We start from the raw sequence: 7,435 nt of genomic DNA on the forward strand, positions 1-7,435 counted from the left end.
TTGCCACTCGGCTTGAGTGAAATGCCAGACTCGACGGCGGTGAGGTGGTTCTCTGATATCAGCCAGAGAGATATCCACTTTGACAAGGACATGGTCAGAATAACCTATTGGAGTGGAGGAAGAATAGCAGATATTTTCATGGAGATTTGTCAAAATCAGATCCAGGACGAGATAGAGTCCCACTGGTTGAGATCCGGGTCGGGAAATTGACCGATTGAGTCAGTCCCAATGAGTCGCAGAAAGCTTTTGCTGAAGTGCCATGACAGGTGAGAGAGGTACCCACACCTAGCCAACTGGTATGATGACAATTGAAATCACCACATATGAGAAAGAGAGTTTGGTTTAGAAGATAGAAGATGGTCCATGTTTTGGACAGTGAGGTGTAAATGGAGTCATCACTGTTTGGTGGATGGTACAGTACACATATAAACATGAGGTGGGAGTGGAGGGAAGCCGTAGCCAGAGATATTCCTGGGGGTGTGGGGGCGTGAGGGCAGTGCATGTAGAGTGAGGAATAGAGTCTTTGATGAAGAGAGCAACTCCTCTAGCAGGGCGAGGCTCAAGTCTGTCATACCAGAGGAGGGAGTAACCAGGGAGAGATACTTGGGAGTCAGAGACTTTTTGAGTGAGGAAAGTTTCTGTTCGGCAGATGATGTCTGGTTTGTCAGTGACAACCTGTCTGGAAAGATCTGTAAGGTTGGAGCGAAGGCCTCGGATATTTGAGGTCCACACTGTTAATGAAGAGGGAGGGGAGGAGGCTTTGGGTGCAGGGGATGGGAGGGGAGGGGGAGGGTCGGACAAGGGAGGAGGGGTGGAGGTAAAGAGGGTTGTTGAAAGAGTATGGAGGTTGCAGAATAGCTTGTGGAGGGGGCTGGATGAGGAGGAGAAAAGGCTCTGTGGTTCTGGGGGAGAGGGGCCGGACAAGAGAGGGGGCAGAAGGCAGTTGAGGATTTGAGGAGGTGGAGTTATGAGATGGAGGTGAGAGGACAGGGGAAGGAGGCAGCTTTGTGGATGAGTGTTGGGGGGGGAACTTTGAGAAGGGTGAGTGAGGGGGGTGAATTGTGAGAGAAGGGTGAGTGGGGAGAGTTGAGGGAGAAAGGTGAGGGAGTTTTTTGAGAAAGGTGAGAGGGAGGCTTGGAGAGAGAAGAGTGTGATGGTTGTTTTGAGAGGGAGTGGTGAGAGGGGTAAGTTGGCACTGAAGTTCAAAAGAAAGACTGGTTTATGGAGAGTGAACACTAGTGCCCAACTGTGTCTGCGGACGTCCTCCTGCAGTTGGGTTACTTTTTTATTAGGAGGTTGGTGGCAGGATTTGCACTCCGGCCACCGTAAAACCCTTTATTCCGCAAAACACAAAAACGCAAAAAAATCTGAAAACCCACTCCATGGGAGTACCTCCTGTGCAGCTTCCCTTCGCAGGGCAGCTCACCAGATGACGGGATTGGGGCAAAGCCTTCGGGACCCCCAATCTTTGATGATAGGAGGGAAACCACGGGGTAACATCCCTGGGTCAGATTGCGGGAGAGTGTGTCGGAGTGGTGCTGAGGTGTCGTCCACCGGACGGCGGTCTCCTTGGGTTAACCTGAGGCGGTCCCTTCGGGTGGGTGCCTGTAATGTCCTATCCCTAAGAGAGGATGATCACCTGTCTCTGTTATCATCTGAGCTCAAGCGTTTGGACATCGGGATTGCAGCTCTCTCTGAGGTTCGGAGACCAGATTGCGGCGAGATAATGGTGGGTGGTTACACCTACTATTGGTCTGGTCGCTCTGATGGTTACCATACCCAAGGAGTTGCTGTAGCTGTGTCCAATAAGCTGACCCCAATGATAATTGAGGTAACACTGGTCAACGAGCGTATTATGAGATTAAGGATTCGTCACTCCTTCGGTGTCATTTCCCTGGTCTCTGTTTATGCTCCGACTGAGGCGAGTGATCTCACCGTGAAGGATGCATTCTACGCCACGCTCGAGTCTGTGGTTGATCAGTGCCCCAGACGAGATACACTTCTAGTCTTGGGGGATTTCAATGCATCGACTGGAAATGATAGGGATGGTTATGAGGTGTGTGTTGGTCCCCATGGGTCAGGAACTATGAACCAGAATAGCACTAAGTTCCTTGACTTTGCAAGAAGTCATGGACTTAGAGTGGCTGGTTCATGGTTTCAGCGCCCACAAGCTCATCGCTGGACTTGGTATTCCAACGCTGGTGGTGTGACAAAGGAGATTGACCATGTCCTCATTGATGGTCATTGGAGGATGATCCAGAACTGCAGGGTCTACCGGAGTGCTCAGTTCCTCAATACTGAACACAGGCTTGTTGTAGCAACTCTAAAGCTGCACCTTAAATCCTGGAGAATGGTACCATCCCAGCCTAGGCTGGATGTTGCCAAGCTCAGGGATGAGAGAGTAGCTGAAGAGTTTGCGAATAGGCTGAGTGGACACTTGGGGGGTCTGGGTGCTTTGGGGGGTCCTGAAGAGTTGTGGAGTGCCTTCAAGACCACCGTCCTTGATGTTGCTGGTGGATGTCGTGGAACTCACCGCAGGGCAAAGAAGAATTTTGTCTCTCAAGGGACACTGGATACCATTGACCAGAGTCGCAGGGCCAGGCTGAATGGCAGAGCTGAGCTGTTCAGGGAGCTGAGGCATAAAACTGTACGCGCACTGAGGGTGGATAAGGAGGCCTATGTGCGAGCAATCTTTGATGGGGTAGAGCATCACCTGTGGACAGGTGATTCTCATCCCGCTTACAGGGGAATTTGCGCATTGCGTTCATCCAAGCCCATCCCTCGGAGCACTGCAGTTAGAGCAGAGAGTTGTAGCCTCTTGACAGAGGAGTCTGAAGTGAAGGCCCGCTGGGCCGGTTACTTTGAGCGGTTGTACCAGGCTGATCCCCCAGCTGTCAAGTTGGACGTCAAGGGTGTTACAATCCCTGTTGCTGACACTCACATCAACTGTGGTCCACCTTGGCTTGTGGAAGCATGGGCTGCAGTGAACCGGTTGAAACGGGGTAAAGCTCCAGGGATCTGTGGCATCCATGCTGAACTTCTCAAGGCTGGTGAAAATGCTGCACTCATGTCGTTGCTTGCAGTTTTGTGCTCTGCCTGGAACACAGGCATCATCCCAACTGATTGGAAGAGGGGCCTTGTTGTTCCTCTCTGGAAAGGGAAGGGTGATCGCTCAGACTGCAACAACTACCGAGGGGTGACGCTGCTCTCAGTGCCGGGCAAGGTCTTTGCTCGGATAATTCTTGATAGGGTTCGCCACCATCTGCTTGAGCACCAGCGTCCAGAGCAGTCAGGCTTTACACCAAAGAGGTCAACGATTGACCGTATCCTTGCTCTTCATGTCCTCACCGAACGCAGACGAGAGTTTCGACATCGGCTGCTTGCAGCCTATGTTGATCTCCGTAAAGCGTTCGATTCAGTGAATCGGGATGTCCTCTGGAGGATTCTTGGTCTTCGTGGGGTGCCACCAAAACTGATCGATCTGATGTCTGAACTCTACTCTGGTACTGAGAGTGCTGTTAAGTGTGGTAGTACCATCTCTGACTTATTTCCAGTTGTTACTGGAGTTCGTCAGGGGTGTGTACTGGCCCCCAGACTTTTAAGCACTTGTATGGACTGGATTTTAGGGAGGATGTCGGAGAGATCAAGCTGCGGTGCATCGTTTGGGAATGTCAAGATCTCGGACCTTGATTTTGCAGATGATGCAGTCATCTTTGCAGAGACTTTAGACATCCTCTTGGGGGCCCTCGAGGTGCTGAATGAGGAGTCGGAGCCGCTGGGATTACGGGTTTCTTGGGTCAAAACTAAGATCCAGGCTTTCGGTGACATCTTGGTTGCTGCTCTCCTGTCTGTGTCTGTTTGTGGTGAGGATGTTGAGGTCGTGGAGAGATTCACTTACCTTGGCAGTGATATTCATGTCTCTGCTGGCTGTGAGTCAGAGGTCAATAGACATCTGGGTCAGGCCTGGGGAGTCATGGATTCACTGGATCATGGGGTGTGGCGCTGCCGGTACCTGTGCGGGAGCATGAAAGTCCGAGTCTTCAGGTCCTTGGTACTTCCAGTCTTGCTCTATGGATGCGAGACTTTGACTCTGACCAATGATCTGAGACGGAGACTTAATTACTTTGGTACCAGGTCTCTTCGGAGAATCCTTCGCTATCGCTGGTCGGATTTTGTGTCCAACGAGCGGTTGCTGAGAGAGACTCGGATGAGATTTGTTACCTGCATAGTCCGTGAGCATCAGTTGCGGCTGTATGGACATGTGGCTCGTTTTCCTGACTCTGATCCTGCTCACCGGATTCTCTCAGCGAGGGAGTCTCATGAGTGGAGAAGGCCAGTGGGCCGACCACATGCCTCGTGGTTGCAGCAGGTTGACCATCATCTCAAGGAGATGGGGATGGGCCTGGCATCTGCCTGGGGGATGGCCAGACGGAGGCCCCTGGAGTACCGGCGGAAAGTGGACGCAGCGACGCGCTGTTCTGGCACATGCTCCCATACCTGACCTGATAGCAAACTGGGGCTTTTAACATTTTGATCCATAATGCTCCCCCACCTCCACTTCCTCCACCATATTGGGATTGTTACTTAAAAGGAGGTCGAACACTTCACTCCTCCTAGTAGACTTATATACAAACTGGGTTAAAAAGCTATCAGAGTAAATCTCGGAAATCTTCATGTGCTTTGCCCTTTCCCTGTTCCTGGACCCAATCTCTCCCTGGTGAGTTAAAATCCCCCATAATCAATATCTCTTCCCTTACTACATGCCCTTTTGAATTCTTCATGTACTTCTCCTTCCTACTCTTCCTTCATACCTGGAGCCCTATAAAACCATCCTACCAGTATCTTACTGTTTTTACAATCTCTCGTCTCCCCATACTAAATCCTCTACATTAATTCCCTCCTTTATGTCACCCCTTTCTCTTGATGTTCTTGTGTAAAAGGCTTTTACCCAGATTACTACTCCTCCTCTTATTCTCTCCTTCCTATCACACCGATACACCTTGCAGCCTTCTCATCCAGTCCTCCAGTTAATCTCCTTATCAAACCATGTCGCACTCACTGCAACTATATCATACAACTCGCTTTCTACTTTGGCCTCAAGCTCTTCCATATCATTATTTTAACCTCTGGCATTGGTAGAGAATATGTTTAACTTTTCCCTTCCTGAAATTATATTTTCTTGCCAGGCCTTACTCATCACAATTACATCATCAGTTTCTTCCCTAATAGCTTCCCCACCATCCACTGACCTAAAAAAAATAGCCTGAATACCTTCTTCAATTCACACTGCAAACTTTGTTGCCCCCTTTATATTTAGCATATGACCATCATTCTGGAAATGCTCCCTTTGTCCCTGAAATGATTCCCACTGCTTCTTAAATGTAAAACCTTCCTCCCGACACCATCCGTCCAGCCATTGGTTGACATTTATTGCTCTGCTCATAATTACCTTCGCATTCTGCGAAAGGTTATGTTTTGATCGACGTGTATTTATTTATTTATTTATTTATTTAGTTATTTGTAATCTTGTGATTCGTATAACTCAAAAAGTATTAAACCGAATTGCATGAAATTTGGTGGGATGATTGGTTATTAGCCAGGAAGCATTCGATTAGATTTTGGGATCGTTCGGGTCAAAGGTCAAGGTCAAGGTCACGAAAAGGTCAAAATCGTCTTTTTACGATAACACGGTCAATTTTTATTCAATTTGCATGCAACTAACGCCAAAATGTTCAGAATTCAACGCCTCATCTTGTGATATGCAATATGACACAATGACGCCCATACTCTTGTTGCCGGTTAGGGGTCAAAGGTCAGGGGGGTCACGACCTTGAAAAATATGCAGTTTTTGTCATAACGCGGCCAATTCTTGTCCGCTTTACATGAACCCAGCACCAAAATGTTCAGAATTTAATGCCCAATCTTGTGACACAATGACGTCATAACACATGTCACCGGTTGGGGTAAAATGTTGGGGGGGGGAGTCACGCCCTTGAAAAATATGCGGTTTTCGGCATAACTCAGTCAATTCTTATTCGATTTGCATGAAACCAGCATCAAACGAGATTACCTTCTCTTGTTGAAACGTTGTATTCACCGAGCTTGCGAGTGAAGACTCGCCAAAATGACGTGAGTTGATTGTTGTTTAGTCCGTAGCCCCCGAAAGTCGGGGGGGGGAGGTCATGACATTATAGATATGTGGTTTGTGTCATAAGACCATTCATATGAAACCAGTTCCCCACACTCTACCAAGAACAAAAAAGTAGTGGCGGCGAAGGTATGCGCTCGATGAGTGCCCGTTCTAGTTTCTATATCATTTCCTAATCTTGGAAGAATCCCAGAAAACACGACCTCACAACCCTTTACTTTCAGCCACTTACTCTCCATCCTGTGTCTATTTTTCTGTTGATGCAAAAAAGTGTAATTATATAAGTTGTTGTAAAAAAATTAACTGTTCAGATTTAGACCAAGTTAAGACTGTCAGATCCTTAAATAAATGTCAGGGTGTGTGTGTTTGTCGTATCCATAACTACAAAACCATGAAACCGAACAGCTTGAAACTTTGCATGCATACTCAGGGAACTCCAAGAAAATGCATGACTGAAAATTGGGTGTTTTTCCCCACCATCCTAGCATCTCTCCCTGTCCTTTGTGTTGCTTACAGCTCCCCATCTGGTATCCCAAACTGTATGGTTTTCAAACATCTCTGTTCTCTGTTCCAACCAAACAAATGTCTCACACTCTCATTCAGCACACTCCTCAATATCTCAAACATGCTCTCGCTTTCCTGTCATCACATCTCCACATCTTCCCACCCCTTCAAATCTTGTTCCTCCCCCACCTACTCCCATCTCCACAATACCTCTACTCAGTCTCATCCTTCCCCTCTCCCCACCCCTCCCTTCTCCCTCCTTCCCCATGGCCGTGCCTGCTCTCATCGTCTCCCCTCTCCCTCAAAACTTCCTTCTAACCCCTCCATTGCAAATCAATCGCCTCCTCCCTCATCAAAGCAAACTCCTCTCTTCTCCCCCCAAGCTTTCACCTCACCTTTCTCAAAAGTTTCCCCCATACCTTTATCCCTCAATTCTCCCCCCACAACCCTCTCTTTCAAATCTCCCCCTTACTCCCCCTTCTCAAAGCTGCCTGCATTCACATCCACAAAGCTGCCTCCTTCCCCCACCCTCTCCTTCAGCTCATTCCTCCACCTCCTCCAATCATCCACTTCCCTTTGCCCCATCTCTTATTACTCCCCACTGCTACTCATCACTTCAGCACCTCACCCTTTGTCCTCCTCCCCATCTGACCCTCTTCCCTAGCTCTTCTGTAATCTGTCATCAACTGTCAACAACTATCACTACCTTCAGCACTCCTCTTTCTTACTACCCTCCCCCTCCCCTTCCCTGCATCCAAAGCCTCCTTCCCTCCCTCTTCCTTA

This window comes from Eptatretus burgeri, chromosome 5, assembly GCF_056783735.1.
Source record: "Eptatretus burgeri isolate ZD-2024b chromosome 5, Ebu_testis_v1, whole genome shotgun sequence".
Classification (NCBI taxonomy): domain Eukaryota; kingdom Metazoa; phylum Chordata; class Myxini; order Myxiniformes; family Myxinidae; genus Eptatretus; species Eptatretus burgeri.